The sequence below is a fragment of the Heliangelus exortis genome, chromosome 1 (genome assembly GCF_036169615.1).
Source record: "Heliangelus exortis chromosome 1, bHelExo1.hap1, whole genome shotgun sequence".
Taxonomy (NCBI): Eukaryota; Metazoa; Chordata; class Aves; order Apodiformes; family Trochilidae; genus Heliangelus; species Heliangelus exortis.
The window spans coordinates 89,450,086-89,472,816 of record NC_092422.1 but is presented as its reverse complement, the minus strand read 5'-3'; the positions used below and the strand labels follow the sequence as shown (position 1 = coordinate 89,472,816).

Below are 22,731 nucleotides of genomic sequence, written 5' to 3'. Positions count from 1 at the left end.
ATCGTTCACCAACGTGAAGCAAGGGCCGAATGAACCCTTCCAGAACTTCATTGACCGGCTGTGGCGATCAGTCACGGCTCAGTCAGACTTGACCAACGATCAACGCGAATCCATGTTCAAATTATTGGCGTTCGAGAACGCGAATCCCAAACTAAAAGCGTTACTCTCGACACTGCCAAGAACAGCGTCGGTATCTGACATGCTGGATGTCGCCGCCAGAGCGTCCCAACACCAGCAACATCGAGGGATGGCTGACGCCTTCGCAGCTGCGCTGGAACCTACCCATCAGCTCCTTGCGGCGGTAGCCCAGAAACTGTCCAACAATGGAAGACGTAATCGCCGACCTCAGCGCAATCACGCGAACGGTCAACCCCCTTCCAGCTCGGTCTGTCCACGATGCCATGCACAAGGACATAACCGACGAAACTGCTCTGCCATCGTCTGGTGTAACCGCTGCCAGTCGGCATCCCACAATGACGCGGCCTGCTGGTTCCAAAAAAACGGCAGGAACAGCGCGAGGGGCCCCCGCGCAGGGACACAAATGGCCGGGCCGGCGCTATCTGCCAGCTCCCTGCCCCAGCAACCCGAGGAAGCCTCGGCTTCGATCTACCAGCTGCAATAGATATCACGTTATCGACCTCGGCAGTTTACAAGATACCGACGCGGATATATGGACCTATAATTCACGAAAACAGCAAGGTTGGTGCGCTTCTTATGGGACGTTCCTCGACAGGTTTAGCAGGACTGATTGTGCTCCCAGGGGTCATCGACGCTGATTACACAGGGGAAATAATGGTAATGTGCTTCACGCTAAACCCCCCCATGGTAATCAAAGCAGGAACCCGATTAGCACAACTGGTCCTGCTCCCGAAAATGGACCTAGGAAAGAACGTCCAAACGGCGCGAGGTGACCGGGCTTTTGGTTCATCTGGAAGCACTTTGGTAACCCTGGTGCAGCAGATGAAAACACGGCCAATTATAAACATACAACTGGCTACCGGCAAAGAGGCAAAAACCCTCCCCGTAATGATGGACACCGGAGCCGACGTAACAATTATCAACAAAAATGCCTGGCCTCAAAAATGGAAGCTCACCGCAGCTTCTAGCGTCGTTCAGGGGATAGGAGGCGGTTCCACCCCCCTGCAGGCGCACCAACCTGTCCGAATTAAATTCCCAGAAGGGCAAGTGGTAACTGTAAGACCATATGTGTTACCCTTGCCCGGCCAGCTCGGAGGGTTGGTGGGTCGGGATGTGATGAGCCAGATAGGGGCCACCCTATCCATCCCAGAGCCCACCCAAACCCGAAAGGATTTTCGCTAAGGGCCACTGCAGATATGCCGCCAACACCCAGACTCCGTTGGAAAACAAACACCCCTGTCTGGGTGGAGCAGTGGCCCCTCTCCAAAGAGCGGCTGAACATCATGAATCGACTAATAAAAGAACAACTAGACGCCGGACATATCCAGCCGTCCACGAGCCCATGGAACACACCCATCTTTGTGGTTCCCAAAAAATCGGGCAAATGGCGTCTCATACAGGACCTCAGGAAGATAAATGATCAGATGTGGCCAATGGGCGCCCTCCAACCTGGGCTGCCTCTACTAACTATGTTACCCAGAGACTGGCACCTCCTGGTCATTGACCTAAAGGACTGTTTCTTTACGATCCCTCTAAATCGTGAGGACACCGATCGCTTCGCGTTCACGATCCCATCAATCAACAAAAGTGAACCAGCGAAGCGATACGAATGGGTAGTGCTTCCTCAGGGAATGAAAAATTCCCCAACAATATGCCAATCGTATGTGGCATGGGCGCTTACCCCGATCAGAAAAGCAATGCCGGACACAATAATATATCACTATATGGACGACATCTTATTCTGTCAACAAGCCCCGTTCCCCGAAAACATCAGCCAGGTCTTGACCGATCGGCTCAAGGCCAAAGGACTAACCGTGGCTCCGGAAAAAATCCAAACAAAGTCACCCTGGAGCTACCTTGGATGGAAAGTGACTAGCAGTATGGTGAGACCACAGAAATTGGAGGTAACCCATTCAGTTAAAACTCTGAATGACGCCCAAAAACTCGTGGGCGAACTCCAATGGGTAAGACCCATTATAGGCCTCACCAATGAGGACATTCATCCCTTTTTGTCCTTGCTACGGGGTACCCAACCAGGGGCGCCTGTGGACTGGACAGAGGAGCATTCAAGAGCTCTCAAACAAATTGTCCACAAGTTGACAACCGGCTTTGCGGATCGGCGAGACGCCGCCCACCCCATTGGAGTGTGGATCTGTAATCACCCTTCATTCCCATTCGCGCTACTCATACAAGACCTCACGGAGGGACAAAGACACAACAAAGTATATAACCAAGACTCTACAACATCAGATTCTGTATCAATCCTAGAATGGCTGTTCCCACCCCATACGGCCCAGAAAGCCATATGGCAGAAAACAGAGATCCTAGCACTCCTCATTCGGAAGGGACGCCAACGTTGCCTAGAGGTAGACGGCCGAGAGCCGGAGTGGATCAACATCCCGATCAGGACAACCGATTTCGATTGGATGTTGCAACACTCCGAACCAATACAACTCGCCCTACTCGGATATCCCGGCGACGTACGTCATGAGGGCCCAAAGCACAGGCGGCTCCAAGCCATCAGCCAGTTCCAGTGGATCGAGCGACCAATTGTCTCGGAGCGCCCAGTACCTGGAATAACAGTATTTACTGATGCTGGAAAGAAGTCTCGTATGGCCGCCTGCGTTTGGCAGGACCAAGGCCAATGGAGACAGCATCTAATTCCAGGTACCACTGAGGACAATCTTCAGACCCTGGAACTGCTTGCCATCATATGGGCCTTGACGAAATGGCAACGCGTCCCCATTAACATTGTCTCCGACTCGCAATACGCAGTCGGAGTGGCAAACCGAATCGAGGATGCCCTAATCAAGCCAGTGCAGAACAAGAGGCTACTGGAACTTTTTCTATCATTGCAGCGTGCGCTAAAAATTCGAACGCAGCCATGCTGCATATTACATATCCGTAGCCATAAGACGGCACTAGGCTTGGGGGAAGGGAATGCCAGAGCTGACTCCCTAGTCAGCCTAGGATTACAGAATCCAGTGACCGAATTCGCCAAAGCCCAAAATAGCCATTCCCTATTCCACCAGAGTGCAAGGGCCTTAAAGCGCACCTTTTCCATCACTTGGGAGGAGGCAAAAGGCATCATCAAAGCCTGCCCCCAGTGCGCCCAATTTGGCCCTACTCTGGGAATGGGCGTGAACCCACGCGGGCTTCAAGCAGGCGAAATTTGGCAGATGGATGTCACACACATTCCGGACTTTGGACGTCAAAAGTACGTACATATAACGATAGACACCTTTTCAGGCATGCTTTGGGCGACAGCTCAGACGGGGGAAAAGGCTCTACACGTGATCCGTCACCTCACTAACTGCTTCGCTGTCATGGGGATCCCCCAAGTAGTGAAGACGGACAACGCGCCTGCCTATACAGGCGAAAAAGTTAAACAGTTCTTCGCTACTTGGGGAGTAAAACATATTACAGGGATCCCCCACTCGTCTACAGGGCAGGCGATAGTAGAAAGAGCTAATCGCACCCTGAAGACATATCTCCAAAAACAAAAGGACAGCAGAATGATGGATCCGCAAATGCGGCTTAGTAAGGCTCTCTTTACATTAAACTTCTTGAGCCTAAGCCGCGACTCCCAGGAGCCACCCGTCTTACTACACTACTCGTCGCACAAGGTCATCCGCATGCCTGAAGTTCAAATTCACTACAAAGATCCGACGACAGGACAATGGATGGGGCCAAGGCCGCTGCTGTTCACCGGAAGAGGGTACAGCTGTGTCTCCACGGACTCTGGACCTCTCTGGGTGCCCAGCAAATGGACTCGCCCTGCCCTAGCCAGACCAGCACTACCAGCCCCGAACAACGAGGCACCACGCGACTAAGATCCTCGCGTATCGATCATCTTTCCCCCCCATAAAAAAAAAAAAAAAAAAAAAAAAAAAAAAAAAAAAAAGAAAAAAAAAGAAAAAGAAAACTAAAAAACCATATAGAATTTGTACTATAGAATTTATAGAATCTGTATATATTTGTAATAAATAATAAAAAAAAAAAAAAAAAAAAAAAAAAAAAAAAGGGGGGGGGGGGAAATGTAGGCAGCAGGTGGCAGGACCTGCCGAGTAATGAGCTCAGCCGGTGCTCAGCTCCACCTGTGCCCAGTTAGGGCTGGCCCAAGTGCGCATGATCAAGGGCCAATAAAAGGTGGGGCTTGAGACTGGCAAGGGGCTCACTCTGAAGCAGGTTCGCAGCCGTGCTGGTTGCTGGCCAGTCCTCTACCGAGCCTGTCCTCACTCTGAGCTTACCATCACTTCGAAGTTCTTCTCCTGCAACATTTGGTTATTATTTTGAAGTCTTTTTTCTTCAGTTCAGTTGAGGAACTTGGATGATAGAGGTTAGTAATAATTTTTTACTTTCTTGACTCCTGTTGCTTCTAAAATAGTTTTTTTTTTTCAAATCTGGTATTTTGCTCAATAGTGCACAAGAGAGGGTTACATCTTCTGTTTTACAATTTTTTCACTTTCCCCTTATCTCCTATAAATCATGTGCTCTATTTGTTCCTGTTTTACTTCTTAATTTACACAATTACAGATACAACTATCCCAAAAGACAAATGCTTAGAATTTCAGCTTTTCTCAGAATTGCTGTACTGTGTTTTGGCAGTTTTTATCACAGACAAATTCATTGTGTTCCTTCTTACCTCCTTACCTTTTTCTCCTCATGGCTCTGAAAATCTGTGTTCATATTCTTGGTAGGATCTGCTGTGTTGCATACAGGAATATTGTCAGAATGAGAGATACATCTTCGAAGTTGTCAGTGAATCTGAGAACCTTTCCAAGGAAGCCATGGGGGAAGGGAGCTTGTTCTTAAATTTGCAATTTATGGTGAGCAGTTTAAAGCAGTTTTATTAATAACTGCAGACTTTTTAATAAGGCGACAGCTGGTAGAATAATTTAATGGAGAAGCTTGAAAGCTTTTTTTTTTTTCTTCTTCTTCCAGAAACAAACTGTTCAAACTGCAAATAAACACTAGTGGGTACAAGATCACACATTTCTGATATGTTAATGTGGGTTTTTCCATTTGCATATTCAATTAAGAATGATGAAATAGGCATTTTAACCCTTGTGGTTACACTGGGTGCCATAGCCCTGTGATTCCTTGGACAGCTCAGGACATCACGTAGGGCTGCCCACTACATAGCTGGGGACAGGAAGGCAAACTGGCTCAGCTGAGACCTGGGAAGGTCTCTAATTTCCAAAATTTCACTCCAGGATGGATTTTAGTGGTTTATTTAGGCCTGAAGCAAATGGAAAGCTGCTGATCTCATAGGTGGAGAAAGCAGAGTAGAGTTCATATAAAGTCTGAGGTTCAACTTCTGAAAAAAAAACAACAAAACAACCCTGAAACCCCTCCCCCTGTGTTCTGACTTAATGAAATACAATAAACAGTGCTCTTCAAAGTGAAATGCCTGCTGTGCTTTCTAATGAGAAAGTTCAGTAGAACCTACAATAGTTTAAAATCACATGCAATCAATGAACTTGAGTCTTAATCCTCTTCCTATCTAGGACGTTAATTTACCAAAGGATTTAAGCAAGTGTTTCTATCCATTCCTGTTATTTAAGCACTTGCAGCACTGGAGTTGATGGGAATGAACTTTTTTAATAAAGCTAAGAATGTGTCTTGATAAAAAGAGTTGGATATCCTTACTGAGGCCCTGGGAAATCCAGAGCCAAGGACCTGTGCAGCAGACAGGGTCCAGTGGCAATCAAAAGTGGATCAAAATGGTATGCTTTGAGTTTACCAGCCAAATAGTTGTATTGTCCTCAAACTGGTATAAAACCAGGAACACTGATTGAAGCTGAAGACAGAATGGAAAGAGAGTGTATCCACCAAGATTCAGCAGAATTGGCAGACTCTTGGAATTTGCTCCATGAAGTCAGTGGAAGGGAATCCAGGGCAGGTGGTGAGCATTGACTTGACCCTCAATCAATAAGTGGAAAAAGCAAGTGAAATGCCTCTTGTAGGTGCAGTGCCCTGGTCACCCAACCCCAAATATCCAGAATAGCCGAGATCAGTGTTCACTGGAGGTGCCCTGAATGACACAGAGCTAAAGCCTCTACTAGTACCAACATAAGGATGAGCAGCCATTCTCCTGCTTGGAGGAAAAACACTTGAACATCAGTGGGAGTCCTGGTCTAAGGCTGAGGGGAGCTGACAGACCCAGTGTCCCCTGCTGGCACTTAAACTTTCTAGTAATCTAACACATAAAGGGCATCTGCTTCTTCCATGCGACAGGCCAAAAGAGAACTGATTATTTTGAATTGCAAGGCTTACCCCGTGAAGAAACTAAATCATCTTACAAAAAAGTGCAGACTCTGCCCTATTGATCTAGGTTTACTGAACACCCTTCTGAAGGCCTTTAGAAGCACATGACTCTCTGTTTGACCAAGATCTCATAAGAATCTAATTTAAATTGTCTTAATCACCCTAGGGGGGTGAGAAGCTTAAATTTTAAGTGCTGCAGTGTTACACTTAGGTGTCTAAAATGAGATGTCTGAATATAGCTCTTGGTATCTAATGTGTGGGTTAAGCAAAAAACACAATCAGGTTCTAAATTACAGTGTGCAGTTAATTTCAGGCTCCCATCACTTCAGACTAATTAGTGCAAATAAAATTTCACCCTGTCAACTGAGTAGTGCAAAATATGCCAGTTTGGTATTTGTTTGAATACCTTTTCTCCAAAAGGTCTTGGAAGGCATAGTCTTGACTGTAGACACAGAGAATCTTTCCAAGTGCTACATCAAGTGTGTGAAGACATGAATACTGCCTTGGCTTAACCTAAACTTTCTGATGTCTAAATTTCCTATGTGGCTCCTTGATTTGATTGACAATCGTTTGCTTCTTATCCTGTGCAGGACTGGTACAACCAGAGAGAGATTCTCAACTGTTGGTCAGTGTCATTGCACAGCAGTGGAAACTGTCCTAGGATGCCCATGAGGAATGACGAGTTGCTGTCTCCCTTGACTTTAGTGGTGCTGGAGAAGTGTTTTTTCCATCTGATTACATCACCAGCATAGGTTTTAATCATTCAGTTTTACTGTACTCCTGTCCATGTGCATGAAGACTGTATTTACTCTGCATGTCCCTTTCCCTTTGAGCAGATAGAGTACTGCAAACTCTGAAATAGAAGTGACTTATTTTATCCTTGCCTAGGGAACACTAGAGCTGGTTGTGGGACATATGCTATCCAGAAGAAAAGTAAGTATGCACAAAAGAAGCAGGAAGCAGTCTCTAAGACTGGCTGTTACAACTTGCATGTGTGAGGGGATTTTTTTTTCTTTTTTTGCAGGCAGCTGTTACCTTGCATGAATGGAGAGACTACACAGGTGTTCATAACCTCAGTGAGACAGAGTACCAGAGTCACTTAGAGATTTTGTGCACACCCCAGCAACCATGTATGCATTTAGTGTCCTCAGGCAGGAGTGGTCCCAGAAGGGCTCAGCTGTATGAACTGGGCTGAGAGAGAGCATCTCAAAAGCTAAGCAGGAATTGCCCCATTCAGAGATAGCAAAGAATGGTGTTGACAAAAAGGCTGACCAGTTGTGCCAGAAACCAAATGATTTTGGGATTCTGTTAGGAACCTTACAAAATCATGCTCAGTCCTATTCTGAACTTCTATCTTAGTCTGTTCTCACAGATGAAGGTGAGCAGAGCACAATTTCTATCACCTTGTGTGCACATGGACATACACACACATGCATGAAGTATTTATAGTCTCTCTTTTGCTTTACTTTGGTGATTATTGCTTTGATGGGGAGGATTTGGCAGTGAGCAAAGCAGTACAGAGGTTTGTGCTGATACAGTAGTTAATTATAGAGAGCTCTGATTTTTTTTAACCTTGGCATCTCTAGCTAAAAAAAAAAAAAAAAAAAAAAAAAAGAAAATTGAGGGCACAAGAGAAATCCAGGCTCGGTATTAACTATTACTAGTATACAAATGCACAAGAATAAGTGAGGGAGACTGTACAGAAAGATACCAATTTCTGTGAGGCAAAATTTTTGCACAGTATTTATTTGTGTTTTGTATATATTCTTAGTATTCCTCTTTATATTTTGCCTTATGGTGACTGAAGAAAAGAAGGTTATGGAGAATAAGGCTAATTTTCAATAATCTGTAATAACTGAGCTCAGTGAGGACTCAAATTCAGCAACCAATAGGCACGCCACAGTCTGCAGCCTTAAAGGCTGCAGCTGCAAAACCTTATTATGTGTGTAGGATGACTTGGTTCTGGGGCAGGATGAGGCCAGTGAGAGACTGCCCTGGTGCTGATCTGTTTGGTGTGGCTGTGGGGAGACTGTGGGCACTGAGGGGATGTTTCTGCCAGGGATGGAGCAGCTGCTGCCCTGGCACATTGCTCCCTGGTGCCTGCCTGGGGTGTGAAGCCCCTGGCTCCATGACCACTGTAACACTCCCTTCACCCTTGCCTCTGCTCAGGGTTGTCTCCAGTATCCCCAGGTAGGTTCAGGCCTTGGGGAAGAGGGGCACATGGAGATGGAGGGAAAGATCTGGTTACAAATAACTGTAGTTTGGTCATCTGTCTATGTACTGCATGGTAGGATTTGGCTTTTACACCCTTTGCCCAAAACATTGAGCAAAACTGATGGACACCCCATTTGATGCATTAATGTTAGCTGGAATATTCAGCTTCTTCAACTGTTGGCTGGCTTCTCTGTCCCTTCTGGCATTTTACTTTGTCTTTACCTCTGTCTTTGCAGGTGGCCTTGGTTTCTCCAAGTCCTGTCACCATCCAGTGTTTCTTCTGTAATGAACTTCAGTGTCTCTGTCCTTGCACTGGAAATAATAGTTTGAGGGAAGAAGAACTCATGCCTGAAAGTTTATTTCCTAATTATACCTGCTTTCTAGTTAATAAAATTAGCAACAATGATGAAGAGGATAGTGATTTTTAAGGTATTTTACTGCTAGTCTCTGCTTTTCTTGAAAGGTGTAGGATGCAGTGTTGATGGGAAAATGTCATTGTGTGTTATTAAGGGAAAACTGAATTATGGCAGTGACAATTAAGAAAGCCTGAAAATGTGTCTATTAAACTCTGTTTTACACTTCACATTTGGATGAACAGCTCTCAAGGGTTCTTTCTGAGCAGAGTATTAAATTTGTGTCTAACTTTAAGGTTGTGCTTTAAGTTACAAACTTTAAAACTAGCCTGTGCTCAGCAGATTTGTTACTTTGCCATTCAGAGGCAGCTTTATTTGAATTACTTGAACCTGAAGTTTCACCCCTTGCTTTTTGTTAGTTTATCCATTTGTTTTATTAGCCTGCTCTGTTAAAGTCTCTTCACTATCCCTCACTACCACAGTACTGGAATGCTTTCCTTGATCCATTCTGACTCTCTTCTATGTATAGTACTTTGGTAGCAAATTGTTAAATTACTTTTGAAGGTCTGTGTTGCTGTCTGTACATAATTGTGAATAAAAAGTGGAAGGAACGTGCCACGTTTTCTTCCCTATGAAGGAAATGGAGTTGAGTTCATGGAGCAGAACTGCTTACCCAAACCTTCGTCTGCACATTACAGGGTAATTTAGAGATGCTGAATTTAGTCAAACATTGTTCTGGTAACCCTCACAATTTTATTATTGAGACTGGTTTGTTTTTTTAGATTTATGATAAGATCCTGTGCCTCAGGAAGGCAGGGAACCATCCCTCAGAACCACAAGTGTGTGGATCCTGAGGTTCCACAGCTGTTCAGCACAGAAAGGGTGAAAAGGCTGTAATCAGTCTGGCAGTCTTCAGAGTGCAGTGGTGGTACTAGAGAGGCTGCAAAAGAACTTGGGTATCTATTCACTACATTTCTGCCCTCTGTAACTCTTCCTAGGATCCTACAAAAAAAAATTTACTTCTTTTGAGGGCCAGATTCTAGCCTGAACCCTTAAGTGTGCTTTCATTGCAAATCTTACCAAAAGATTACTTTTCATCCAACTCCTTTCATCCAAGAACCTTTCAATAACATGACGTTTTGATGGATAATATGTTTTGGTGAGCATGAAACACACAAAAACCAGGTTTCATGACATTTGCTTCAAATCAAAAAGACAGAGATTTTTGGTCTTGTTTGTTCTGCTGTATTTATAAACCCATTAGGTTCTAAATCAAGTGTGTAACAATCGAGCTTAAAAGTTACAATTGAATGATCACTTCATCTGTGTTTTCTGTTGCATGAAAAAAGCCTCTATTTGACAAAGGGTACAGCTGTTAATAGTGTAATGAATATAAATAAGAGAGGGAAGAATGACAGGATGATGTGTTTGCTTGCATGCTAATGAACACGGACTGTGTGGGTAATTTAGTGGGTTAGTTAGAAGAGGGTGAGAGTGAAATGAAACCTTTTCCCTACACATGACACCTAAACTTTAAAACCTGCAAAGATGTCAGTGGCCACCATTTACTGGTGCTGCCAGTAGTCTCTGTATGGTCTCTGGGCTAGCAGAGACATCCTGGCATTGCTGAATCATCCCTACTTTTTCTGGCCAGGAGTCTATAATGTGCATTATAAATCAGTATCTGGTAATGTGTTAGACTGATGGAAAGACTGCTTATGAGTATATTTGGACAGACCTGGATAGAAGCACATAGGAAGCCAAAAACTATTCTTGTGCACAGTTATAAATGTGGAGTTATCTAAAATGGGAAATCAATGGAATGGTTTCAGGTTTACACCAGAGCAGTTTGGAGTATAATATATCCCAGAAGCATTTGGATTACTGGCTCGTCCTTTCTCATGGATGGATAAGGGGGAAACAGCAGTGGGGGCTGGGTAACAGTCAAAGAAATGCAAGCAGCATTGCTTTGGGCTGCTTTCAGACTAGATTATTATGTGTATTGCAGGAAACATTTTCACCTGGGATAAACCATTAAAATAACTGTTTTCCCAGAGGGCCAGAAGATGATGGCCAGGTGTCTAATTTAATGGAAAAGTTTGTTGATGATGAAAAGAAAGGGTGAAGACTGAATTTCAGTATATTTTAACCTTGGAAAAATCTAAGCTTTCATTTTGGTTTAAGTCTCACAGGTTTAAAATCTCCTCTTCTGTATTCATGGAGCAGGATTATTATGCTCAATACATTAGAAAGCAAAGATCTTTTAAGCTCTGCAAAACAAGTGAATGTAGCTGCTGGGATCACTAACTTGGATATCAGCTCACATCCTCAGAAAATAAAGGTTATGAGGCTCGGAAGAGAAGGATATGTCCTATGCTCAGAATTCCAGACAGAAAGCTCCCATTTCAACACCCATCGAGGAATCAAAGCACCTAAAGTAATTTTTGCTGACTGACAGTGCTCTAAAATCAGGCAGTGCCCCAGTCATTAGGAGCTATTTAGAAAGTCAGACTTTCTAAGTGTTCCTTACCTGGGCACATAGACTAAATTTGACATGACTGTTCTTTCAGTTTTTTGTGTGTACCTTATAACAATAATAACACTCTAATGAGAAACCTAAAAGTTGTTGCATCCACAGCAATTGTCAGAGAGACAAGAGCTGGCTGGTTGTCAGGGCAACAGTGAGAGCATGCTGAGCGATACCCAAGGAAAGGCTTGTGCTGACTTTTGCTTTGCTTCTCTGTAATGGGTAGTTGATTCTCAAGTTAATTTTCAGGGGGGATTTAAAATATCTTGCCAATCTAATTGTCTAAAAATGTGGAAAGTAATATTAAAATTACAAGTCTCTTTGTATATTACTTCACTGTACGTATAAGGAATTGCATTATTTATCGTTTTCACTCGGTATCTCATTCTAAATGTTGAAGAGGCTCCAGAGTCTTCCTCTGGAGATCACTTATTTCACACACTCCCATGGGCCTAGGAGCTGGGCAAACTGAGTGCCACCCCTACCAAGCTGTTAGTCCCTGGCATTGGGTACCACTGCATTGTAGTGTGGTTGTATGGGAGGTAGAGGGGAAAGCCAGGGCTTTGGTCCAGCCTGTTGTGAACAGAGGGGAAGGGTTGTGAGGGGGAAGAGGAGGAGAAGGAAGATCAGACATGATGGCTGCAGGCAGCAGTAGAGAAGGCAGAAGTGCCCCCCCTCCCCTCCCCAACTCTGTGCTCCAAACATCTCTAGGGAGCCTGGTCTGCATGATGGGGGTTTAAGTCACCTTCAGCATCATGAGATGTTTTGGATGTCAGGGCAGTGCAGTGCCACTGGCTGACCAGGAAATTTGCCTCATTTTAACGTGCTTAAATGAATGCTTACAACTGAAAATGACATGTGTGTTGGGGGTGGAAACATGAAGCAGCCTTTGGTTCCAGTGCAGCAATGTGGATGGTAATGTGGATTCTGTCCCTTTGAAGACAAACTAGTATTAAAGGTTTATGTCCCATTCCAGGTGATACAACCTGTTGACCTACTTTGTTCAGTATCTGGCAGTCTGTGACTGCCAGCTTCGTAGGATTGCAGTGGAGTTTTGATGTGCTGATATTGGCAAGAAATTATGCTAAGCAGTGCATCCATCTCCTTGTGTGGGGCTTCAATCTGAGGGGCAAGCAAGAACCCTAGAGACAGTTACCAGTCAGCTTCCAAGTTACCAACCAGAAATTCAGGAGACACTGCTTTTTTAACCTGTACTACTGGTACCCTAACCCCAGGACAGGTGTAACTAGGCATGTTGTCATCATGTCTCACTACTCACACTGCAGAAGAGGTTCTTTGTGAGGAGAAGTGCTCCCCAGCTCTTCCTCCTGGAGATCTCCTGGAAGATGGGGCAGTCCCCCACTGTGAGTGTCCTGCTCCAGTTCTTTTCTCCACATGGGCCTTGGGACTCCTGCCCTGGTCTCTGTTTTGGCCTTGACACTGCCTCTGTCTCTCTTGCACTGGCCCCCTACTTTTGAGGGATTTAGTCACGGTGATGCTAATATCCAGCTCATCATGGACCTTAGCACTTCTTAGTGGGCATCAAGTACTACAGAGGGCCAGTGTTTCCTCTTGTGCTCTGGGAAGAATAGATCTGAATAGAAGAATAGAACACATGCAAGGGAGAAAGCTGTTATTTAAAGTGATGTTCAAAGTATTTTCAAAAGATTTGGCTTTTTATATCACCTTACCTTGTTTAAAAAATGTATGGTCATGTTTTTCATATTCATTTTCTCCTCTCTTCCCTGTTTTTTCTCAAGAGCAGTGTGAGTGGGAGTGCTGAATGGATTAGATCTCACTTTAGGGGGAGAGTGTTACATCTTTAAAGAGGACTGCTTTTCTCCAGAAAGGTTAATCAGTCATTAAAGTAGTGCTAGTGAAAAGCAAACTGTAAAGACTGACTGTAGTTTTCATGAGGTGAAGCAAACTGTAGACTTACTGTATTTTTCATGAGGTGTATTAATAGATCTGTTGAAAAAAATTGTAGTCACATTTTAATTTTGGTGCTAATATTTGTTCTTGTGACTTGTCTAGAAAGTTGGATGAAATGCATAGTAATTTAATGTAATCTGTAATTGTAGCTTTAAATAGAGGTGTGCATAGCCATTGAAAAAAGGGTTGACAATAGCCTTATGGTGATTTTTTTGCAGCAAACCTTTTGAACCAACCCTGTGACAAGCAACTGCAACACTTCTTGCAATAAGGATGCCTTTCTTGTGTCCTCATAACTAGATTCTTAAATTGTGTTCAGTGTATATAATGGAAGGGAATCTTGGCTTGTGCTGGAAATTCTTCATTGGTTGAGAGCAAAATCTTTCAGAAATATATGATGTTATATTATATAGCTTATAAATGATAGATTTTACTGTAGTAACCTTCCAACCTAGGTCTGATTCTTTGTTTTTTAATTTCTATCCATGACTCAAGAGTGCTTGTTGCATGGTGGGGGTAGGGAAGTAGATCATTCTCCAAAGTTCATTTGTTCTAAAATAACTTACTGAGAAAAATTGCTTGGCTTGACTCGACTCTGTATCAATCCCTTTCTTATATGATTTGAGCATCTCCAAGGGACAGACATTCTGGTAAAGATGGCCATCCATGTTAAAAAGTTTGTTTTAGGGGAATGAAGTGCCATTGTGCCAAGCCTTGACATGGTTCTATATTGCATCAGATTTAGGCTAATTCATTGCATATAGCATTTTCCTTTGCCACTCCCATGCTGAAGTGTGTGCTGGTGACAGCTCCACCAGAGTACAGAATCGTAGAATTGTCATGGTTGGAAAGGACCCTCACAGTCATCAAATCATCAGTCTTCCACTGTGTTAATCACTAATTCATCTTTTGAAGCTCGACATCTACTCGTTTTTTCAATACCCCCAAGGATGGTGACTCCACCACAACCTCCTTGGGCAACCTGCTCCAATGCTTCACCACTCTTTCTGTGAAGAAATTTTCCTATTATCTGAAACTCCCCTAGTGAAACTTGAACCCATTTTCTCTTGTCCTGTCAGTAGTCACTAGGGAGAAGAGGCCAACACCCAACTCACCACAGCCTCCTTTCAGGTAGTTGTAGAGAGCTATTAGATTTCCCCTCAACCTTCTCTTCTCCAGGCTAAAAAGCCCCAGCTCCTTCAAACTCCCTTCCTAATACTTGGTTCTCCAGTCCCCTAATCAGCCTGGTTACCCTTCTCTGCACCCTCTCCAGCATCCCAAAGTCCTTCCTGTACTGTGATGCCCAAAAATGCACACAGTACAAGGGTAAAATCACCTCCCTGGTCCTGCAAGTCACACTGTTCCTGATATAGGCCATGATGCCTTTTGTCTTCTTGGCCACCTGTGCACACCATTTGCTCAAAGAGTAGAAGCAATATCCATTTACTAGCTATAAAAGTTAATGGCTAGCCTGAGTAAAGCATGTGATGGGATTTCTCTGGCACAGTGTTTGTAAGAACCTTGTTTTCAAGTCACAAAAGGCAGTGTTTACTCAAAGGGCTGGTTGTCACAGAAAGAAGAATAAGATGGCATGTCTGGTCTGTGTGACTCAGCTGTCAAAGTTTTGTATTTTGTGTACACAGGAAATAATATCTGTGTAACTAAGCTAATAAGCGTGTATCAGAAAAGTTGTATTTCTCCCAGAGATGAAGTAAAACTTCATTTTGTACTTAAAATGTACACCATGGAAAGTGGCTTTAGTACAAATCCATGCACAGGAGAAACATTTATTCTATGAGAGCACACTATATAGCAGAAGAAATGCCAACTGTGCTTGTTGTACCCAGGGCCTGGAGCCAAGTCCAGCTGTGTAAGAGTTGTACAAAAAGCAGTTTATAGACCAAGGAAATGAACCAGTAAGAAGAGGAATGTCCATCTCTATACCATTAACTATCATGCTGTAGCTATTACTCTTCACCAATGGTCTTTACTGACCTTCCCTGTCCTTGTTGCAGATTGAATGTTTTTATACAAGCGAGAGTGCAATGAAACCAAGAAACTGCCATGCTCACTAAGGAAGGTCACTGGCAGACAGCCACTACCCCTGAGAAACTGGGAGAGTTGTGTCAAAGAAATGTCAAAGCCCCACATTTTTGGCCAGTCCTGCAGAATCCCTAAGGTGGAAGAGGCACCACTGCTCCTTGAACTGCAAAACCAGGAACCTGAGCAGGATGACTTTCATGGCTGCCATGACACAGATCACCAACAACCCAAAATAGTCAATAACAAAAGTCTAATAGGAAGGTATGTCTCAAAACTGGGACATAGATGTCTCAATCAGCACTACTAAGAGGTGCTTCTCTTCTGTCTTTGAAAGGTAAGACCAAATGATTTTTGCCAGTAGAACAAATCAAAACCATGACCATCCTTAGAATTGACAGCAATGGCTGTGGTGCTCATATGAAATGAAGCCAGGAAGCAGGAGTTTGTGTGCTTTCTATACCCTTAGGGATTCAGCCTTCTTGCTCCCTCCTTGGGGCCATCCCAGGAGCCACAAGGCATGTTAAGAAGAAAGGAGCTCTTCCTTTGTTTGAAGCTGTTCTACTTGGCAAGGGAAAACAACAAAGTTACTGAGTCGGGAAAGCCTGTCTTGGACCTGTGTCCTCTATGGGGATGTGGAGAGCTCTGTTTCAGTGTGCACATATAGTGTCTGATTAATGGGAATATATAGCTACAGTTACAGCCTCTTCTGGCAGTGTCATTTCTTGTCAATTACTGTAAAATTCCAATATTGATGTGGTAATGACGTTTTATCCCTGGTAATTAAAATTTAAGCTGTGTTGTCCCTAATTTTATGTTCTTCTCTAATCCATTTAATTTTTTTTTTCTATTTAGGAAGCACTCCATCAGTGGGTGTCCCTGTCTTTAAAGCAAACAATTTTGTATTTTAATTCCTTTCTGTTCTAACTGTGTTTCTCATCAAAAGCAGCACACTTAGATATGTGGATTTAGAGCTACCCACAGTGTTTGTTTTGTGCAGTAGTGCACAGCTTTGAACAAGTTAGATAAAAATGATAAGGAACCAAGTGGCATTAGGTTGTACCTCACAGACAATGGAATGACTTGGACTTCTTCAGAGTGTATTCAAGTGTAAGACAAAATACCGGGATCAGGAACTTACAATTAAGCTGCAGTTTTAAATTTCACTTCCTAGGCCACAAACATCATAAATTTCTCATGACAAGTCCACAGGCTTAAAGTGTTTTTGAAAAGGCCTACCTAGACCTGATGTGCTAGCATGAAGCTTACCAACATGTGAGGAAAGAGAGTGTCTAAATAAGTATTTGTGTCCTAGCTGTGACTACACTGACTATTCAGTAATACTAATAAATTTATCAGCTAGGAAGTATTTTCTGACAGCTTCTGAGAAACTCTTGAAGGCATTTAAAAAGAACCAGTTGATGGTATCTTTTCCCCATTCTGACCCCACATTGGGCTTGGCCTGCCCAAGAAGCCCCCTTGTCATGCACAGTGATCCAAGGGGGAAGTTAGTGTTAATCAAACAAGTCTCCTGCAGCAGCATGTAGTGAATCAACTTTGAGGATTTGGTGGGTGGGGGGAGGATAAATGTGTTAACAAAAGAGAAAACCATCCCACTCTAGAGATGTCTGCCAGTGAGTATAAAGATGGATTCAACTTTTCTTATGGTCCCTTCAATTGGTGGTGGCTCTAACACAGACACCTTCCCTATACAAAACCAAATGCATGTAAGGGGGTGCAGGCTGAAAATGTATTTATTCCTGGAGACAGTGTCAATAACCTCATACGGAAGTGTTAAGTCATGTGAAAGAGAATTTGTTATAGATGTAGGTAATTATGAGTAGTATATAGGATAGAAATAATGTATTTGTCTCCATAAGGGAAGGCGCAGCCCAGAAGGTGCATGGCCCTCCATGCTGTGCAGCAGCAGGAATGGGTATGCAGAAAACTTAAGGGAAAAAAAAAAAGAGTAAGCTGGTGGAAAATAGACTGCAAAAGGATGGAAATAAACACCAAAGGTCATCTTCTCTATTGTGTGTGATAGTACTGTGGGAAGAAAGAGAGCTCTCTTATTGATCCCAAGCTGAAAACCAGCACAGCAAGGCAAGCAAAGTGTGACTATGAACAGCAGCATAAAACTTACAGAAAGGCACTCTGTTTATTTCGACCTTTTTGTCTCAGTGTACTGAGCAGGTCTCACTGGATAATGAGAAAAAAAGGTCCAGATTCTAATGGTTTGGAACTGATACTTTTAATGAGTGAGTGGTCCCCAACAGCTTGATTAGCTGTCTCAGAAGAGTGCAGTGGGTCTAGTGTGTTAGGAATACACTGTCTAGTTATAAAAATAATATATTTCAAGGACTTAGAATCTGTTCCAATCATTACATTTTGGTTTTTTGCTTTTCTAATTCCATGAAGTAGGCCTGGGATTAAGAAAATGTGTGGCAGCCAGCATTTCATTTTGCTCACAGAATTTTTCAGGCTCAGTGCTCACTTATTTTAAAATAAACAAGCTGTGGTTTTGTTGGAAAAGCAGAATCCCATTAAGGAAGACTAATTGATTCACCTTTTAATCAGGATGCATGGTAGATTATCATTTATCAGTTCACTACCAGGAACTGTTTTGGCACCTTAATAAATCTATTGAGCAGCTTGGATACAAGATGGAGAGATGGTTTTATTTTTCTTATGATAATAGAATAGTTTATGCCTGCTCCCTATGGAAAAATAATGCAATGCTGTGGCCTCATTTTAGCCTTATCACTTGTGATTTTCTGCTCATTTAAAAGGACAGACTGATGACCTGTTAACATAATAACTGTTCCATTCTAGTGATCAAAATTGCAGCAAACATGCTCAGCATTTTCCATTAGTGAAGTGATTACAGAAATTAATTCACTGACAGTCTGAAGTGCCATTCCTGTCTCTTTAAAAGTAAAAATTTGTGCATAGTCATAACCTGGGAAGAATCAAATATGATTGTAAGCCTTCACTCCCACTCATTTCATAATCCTGTCTCTTCAAAATATTCTTTTACTTTCCATCAAAACGCTATTTATTGTCTCTCTCTGTAGACACAGTTATTAGACACTTCATATATAATGCCTCATTTTCCCACTCACAGGGGCTTAAGTTAAGGGTTTGAATAGCAAGTAGGAATAGATGAAGATAATGACAATAACACTACACTGTCCTAATAAAAATGGTTTTAAATGTCTTTAGATGTGAGAGTATATGAAAATACCTTAATGTGAGCTGAATAGAAACAATCATTATCTTTTAAAGCTGTCATTTTTATAAACAGAAAGACCCTTACTTAGCAAATTAGGTGCTACAATGGTTTGCTGTACCCAGTGATTTCTTGCATTTACAAAAATTCAAACATCTTTTTTTCTTTTAAGACAACCATGTGAACTACCAGACTTCAGTTTCCTGGGCATGTTCAAATGAGGAATATTAGGTATTTCACTTGGCCTGAATTTTGGGTTTTTCACTACCTCTGAAAAGTGGGACATTCTGGCTTGAATATTTAAATATTGATGTAAGAATTGAGCAGGTTGGAGTATTTCAGGTTTTGGAAGTATTTTTGTCAAATGTGTGAAAAACTGGGACATTTTCAGGCATGCACTGCTTTCAGAAATCACACGTGTTGATCAGCCTACGTATCTCCAGTCCAAAGGATCTGGGAGACAGAAGGCAAGAGGTAAAAGGGGGGATACCAAGTGCAAGATACATCTCTTCCTTTCAAAATATCCCAAAGGGCTCAGGTTGCCACCTGGGAAGTGTAATGTCTACTCCAGAGCACCTACAATGGAGAAGAAGGTTGACCTTGCTTATTCTGCATTCTACAGTGACTGCTTAGATGACCTTTCTCAGAGGACCTGCTCTCTCTTCTCTCTCCCAGATGACTTGCAGAAGCCTGGTTTTACTCTTCTGCAGAATGAAACTTGAGCACGCTCACATTTCTCAAAGGAAGAACAAATATTTTCATGCTCAACCCTAGGTAGAGGGATATTACAGGATATTCAGGTTGGAAAGCTTTCCCTGAAGCAAGTAAGCCAAACCAAAGAATCAAGGGAACTCAGTTTTGGAAGTTGGTTGTCTTTTGCCAAGTGACAGAGATTTTCTGGGGGGGAGTGAGTCCAAGTCAAAACTCTGGATCACTATGAAAGAAGCCTGTTTTTCTCCAGTAACTCCAGGCTGGCCTGAAAAAACTAGACAGCAAAGATAGATGCCTATAATTAGGTACAATGAACACTTCCAACATGCCTGTATTTCCCAAGGCACTAAAGGTGGTATTTTAAGCTTCCTGGAAACATCAGCTACTGTAGAGAAATCTGCAAAATACATGCCATCAGTTTTGAGACAGAACTTCATTTTAGTGAAGACCTCTCTTTATAAAAGGATAGTACCATATGGTCCAGCATATCAGATCTAAGCTACAAAAACTTACATAAGATTCTGCTGTGGACGAATACATGGACTTAGTCTAACTAAGGAATAGGATTTCATTCTGAAATAATTTGCCTAGGTACCTGGTGACACTAATTTTCTCAGAAATTATGAAAATCATGGATAGTGAGGATTCTCATTTGTCAATAATTTAGCTTATCTCTTAGCAGAAGACCTCTGTGTTCAGAAAGCCCCAAATGAGCAAATCTATACTCCTGGGGATGCGTTTTTTTTAATTTGGCAGCAGCCACTCATCAATTATTATGAATAAGTAAGGAGGAAATTATTAATCTGTGAATTAAATAGGGTAATGAGCCCATTAGTTTTCTTCTAAGCAGAAATGGGTGTTTTGTTACACTGAATTGGCAATCATAGAATCATAGAATTTTTAGGGTTTAAGATCTTTAAGATCATCCAGTTCGAACCCCCCTGCCATGGGCAGGGACACCTCCCACTCAATCAGGTTGCTTAGAGCCCTCTCCAGCCTCACCTTAAAAACTTCCAGGGATGGGGCTTCCACCACCTCTCTGGGCAACCTGTGCCAGTGTCTCACCACCCTCATGGTGAAGAACTCCTGCCCAACTTCCAACATAAACCTACCCTCCTCTAGTTTGAATCCATTCCCCCTGGTCCTGTCACTATCTGGCATCCTAAAAAGTCCCTCCCCAGCTTTCTTGTAGCCCCCTTCAGATACTGGAAGGCTACAATGAGGTCTCTCAGAGCCTTCTCCTCTCCAGACTGAATCACCCCAACTCTCTCAGTCTGTCTTCATAGTAGAGCTGCTCCAGCCCTCTGATCATCCTCGTGGCCCTTCTCTGGACACACTCCAGCACATCCATGTTTCTCCTGTGATAGGGACCCCAGAACTGGACACACAACTCCAGGTGGGGTCTCACAAGAGCAGAACACAGAGGGAGAATCACCTCCCTTGACCTGCTGGCCACGCTTCTCTTGATGTCTCCAAGACCCAGTTGGCTTTCTGGGCTGCAAGTGTACACTGGTGGCTCACGTTGGACTTCTCATCCACCAGCACCCCCAAGTCCTTTTCCTCAGGGATGCTCTCAGGTCAATCACTACCCAGCCTTCTTGGGATTGCCCTGACCCAGATGCAGGACCTTGCACTTGGTCTTGTTGAACTTCATGAGGTTGGCATGGGCCCACCCCTCCAGCCTGTCAAGGTCCCTCTAGATGGCATCGTTTCCCTCCAGTGTGTCAGCCACACCACACACCTTGGGTCATCAGCAAACTTGCTGAGGTTGCACTCAATGCCACCAGCCATGTCACCAACAAAGATGTTGAACAAGACCGGGCCCAATGCAGATGCTTGAGGGACTCCACTTGTCACTGACCTCCACTTGGACATGGACTTGTTGACAACCACTCTTTGGTGTGGCCACCTATACAGTTCTTTATCCACTGAGTTGTCCATCCATCAAACCCATATTTTACCAGCTCGGAGACACTGTCATGCAGGACAGTGTCAAAGGCTTTGCTCATGTCCAGGTAAATGACATCAGTTGCTCTTCCCTTGTCTATTGATATTGTGACCTTTTCATAGAAGGCCACAAGGTTTGTCAGGCACGATTTGCCCTTGGTGTTGATTACACCCAGTCACCTCTTCATTATCATTCTTCTTCAGCATTGCCTCCTGCAACTGAGCTGTTGGCACTGGTGCTGGCTGCTGTATGTGACCTCATCCCTTGGAAACCTGTATGAGAGCTGAATAGTTTGGAAAAGCAGGGATCAAGACAGGTACCTACCTATCATCTCAGTTATAAAAAATGAAGGGAAATAGAGCCAACTCTGAAACTTATGGAGCTGCTGACTGGAGTATCTGAGGGCAGAATGGGCAGAAAAAGTGAGATAGAGCCCATAGAGGAAAGAAGGAGAAGGGACAGGAACTCTTGGGCAGGAAGGAAGAAGAATTTGGTGAGAGGGGGATGTTTGTATTCAAGGACACTTGTTGTGTTAATATTTTAATTCTAATCACTTTTTTTCTGCTTTATTTTTCAGTGTGTTTCCCATTAATATGTTTCTGGACCCTTTGGAGCTTGAGACCTCGACTGGAGGTTGATGCATCTCCTTTTGGCTTCTGTTTGACCTCGATGGCATCTGCCCAGTAGTGCCCTGGGGCAGAGCTATGCCCACACTGCTGAAGTTCTCTGTCCAAAAGAACTCCTTACTTTGAAGAGCAGCATGACAGCGAAGATGGTGCCTGAGGAGAGGAAAAATGGAGGCTCTGGTGTTTGCCAGTTGTCCTTTCTTCCCCTTGCATGGGCTATGATTTTCTAGGCATACACAAATAAAAAAGTGCTTTGTGAAGGTATTCACCCTACATCATCATTTCTCTGACTGTGTTATCACATTTAGAGGATGCAGCTATTTTGATAGGCAGATGCACCCTGCAGAGAGTGCAGTGGCTTTGTGGAAATGGGGAAGCTTGTGATCTTGTAGTGTTTGTAGTACAGGACTCTGGTTTTCACTACCAGCAATCTCATACCTATGTTCTCTCACTGCTGGGCACACACATAGAAAGGCAAACTTCCTTCCCAGCTCAGAGTCTATCTGCAAGAGCACTTCTGCTCTTCTGAAGCACACATGTATTTCCTCTCAAGTGAGGAATGAATTAAAAATATTCCAGTTCACCAGCGTGTCCATATGAACTTTCAGGCAGTGCTAGTGTTCTGGTTTTCACCTGTTTCTGTGGGATTTTTCATGCTTTAACTTCCTCTGCAGTGTCCTCATGGTTCCTAATGAGGGTTTTATAGAAGTGAGAATTCTCAAGTTGGTCTACATTGTGTACTT

At 43.3% G+C, this 22,731-nt stretch overlaps 1 long non-coding RNA gene across 1 annotated transcript; it reads left to right on the top strand.

Moving 5' to 3' along the window:
• Nucleotides 1-4,179: 4,179 nt before the first annotated feature.
• LOC139804105 (uncharacterized) lies at nucleotides 4,180-22,252 on the top strand. The gene is made up of 2 exons (XR_011729316.1): nucleotides 4,180-4,477; nucleotides 21,940-22,252. It is a non-coding gene; the product is annotated as an uncharacterized lncRNA (long non-coding RNA).
• Nucleotides 22,253-22,731: the final 479 nt, after the last annotated feature.